Raw genomic sequence first — 2,234 nt, forward strand, 5'->3', positions numbered from 1 at the left:
TGCCAAGAGGCATCCTTCTTTGGTATTAAAAGGATAGGTACAACACAAGAGCTCATGCTCTCTCTGATGTGACCTTTAACCAACAATTCTTCAACCTATCTGTAAGTATCCCGTGGTGGTTTTGATGTAATCAACCAAGTCAAGTTGAGTCATGTTGTGGTTTGATTCCTTGTGTCTAAATCTACAGGAACTTAGGAGTACAGGAAGTTGAGCAAAAGACGCAGCTAGTAAACGGGAGATAGTCGATGGGCTCGGTGTGTCCGAGGGACGAGGGCTGCGGAAGAGTACGCTGACAGATGAGAAAAAAGCGTGCGTCATTTTCGAGGAACGAGAAGCCAAAATGAAAGGTTGCACGAAAATGCCAGAAAATGGATTTGGGCTGGGTGAACACTATTCCAGATAGATGAAATCACCTAAACGAGCGGAGTTAGAAACGAGGAGAAATTAGACATTCTGTTGGTCCCCATGGTTGCTTTGATGTGATCAACTAAGTTAGGTTAGGTCCTATTTGATTTTGATCCTTGTGTCTAAGTGTGCAGGAGCTTAGGAGCGTAGGAAGTCGAGCGGAAGACGCAGCTAGCGAGAAGGATGGCACGGGAAGGAGCTGATGGGCTCCGTGCATTCGAAGGACGAAAGAGCTGCGGAAGAGTACACCGGTGGACAAGAAGAACGTGCACGACGTTCGAAGGATAAGAAGCCGAGGCGAAAGCCTGCTCGAGGAGAATGCCAGAAATTAGGTTCGGGTGAACCCTATTTCAGTTGGCCACAATCATCCAAGCTATCGGGACTTCGGAAGCCAAAGAGAAGACGAAGAAGAGCTGGAGGCGCCCTCAACAACTGTTGAGGTGCCTCCGCCCTCACCAGAGTGAGGGTGCCCTCAATGCCCTTGGAGGCACCCTCAACTGGATCAAACAGACCGTTTGCAAGCGGATAAAGTTTTATCCGCTTATCCCCTTGGAGGCGCTGTCAACCCCTTTGAAGGCACCCTCAAGATTCGAGATAAGATTTCCAGGAGTTATATAAAGGCCCCTGGAGCTAGGAAATTATCAATTCAACTCTGTATTCAATTCCTAACAACGCTTAAGAGCTTTTGGTGTGTAAAAGGCTTCTCCGCCTTCAAAGAAGGAGATTCTGTCTGAGTTGTTCATCCGCCTTAGATTAACAACTACCTAGGTTGTAACCAAGTTAAATCTCCGAGTCTTCTTTCTTTCTTTTCTATTTCTTTTATTTTACTGTTGTTATTTTAAGAGTTGAAAGCACGAGGAGGGTATATTTTATTTTGTAGGCAATTCACCCTCCCCTCTTGTCGGCCCTGCTGCACCAACACAGTCAACAGGCGATTGACTGTCCAGCCTGGTCTGGGCACCCAGACCCTCGAGGTAGCCAGGGCGCCTCAAGCTCACACCCTGGTCGAGAGCTGGTTCAACTCGGTCCGGGCACCCAGACCTGGTCCAAGCGCCCGGACCAGAAAACTCTATCTGTGTCATGCTGTCGTGATTAGTTGCGACGTGGATAAAATTTTATCCACGCCCAGGCATCTAGAATCCTTCCAAGCGCCTGGATCAAGTCTATAAATATAGTCCTGATTTCAGTATTTAAATACAATACTTGTAAATGAATTCTCTTTCTGTTCTACTACTTTTGTAAGCTGTCAACGTTGTAAAGATGCTACTCCGCCTAAAGGAGATTTTAGTGAGTTTCATTTACCTTGAATTAGCAATCCTCTGATTACAAACCAAGTAAATCTTTTATGTCTTTGTCCTTATTTTATGCATTTACTATTTGTTTATAAACAAGTATTTCTAATTTAGTTTGAAAAGTCGAGAAAGGTTTGTTTTTCATTTCAGGGCAATTCACCCCCCTCTTGCCAACCTCCAAAGGACTAACAATTGATATTAGAGCAAGGGCGCTTCAGAAGGACTAACCATCTACCGAAGCAATGAAATTAATGACTGGACCAAGCCTCATCCCACCAAAGTTCGAGGGAGAGTTCGCACACTGAAAACGCCGAATAGGGGTATTCCTAAAAACTGATTTCGAAATACTTTTAATAATCAAGTATGATTTTGTAATTCCTAAGGATCAACAAGGAGTGAAGAAAGAAGAGTACCTTTAGACGAAGAAGGAGCAAAGTGACTTCATAGCCAACAATAGAGTGGAATATATCACTTACTAAGTGTATTATCGCATCAAGAAGTCAATCTCATTGGAAGCTATACTTCGGCCAAAGATCT

This window comes from Zingiber officinale, chromosome 5A, assembly GCF_018446385.1.
Source record: "Zingiber officinale cultivar Zhangliang chromosome 5A, Zo_v1.1, whole genome shotgun sequence".
NCBI classification, from domain to species: Eukaryota; Viridiplantae; Streptophyta; class Magnoliopsida; order Zingiberales; family Zingiberaceae; genus Zingiber; species Zingiber officinale.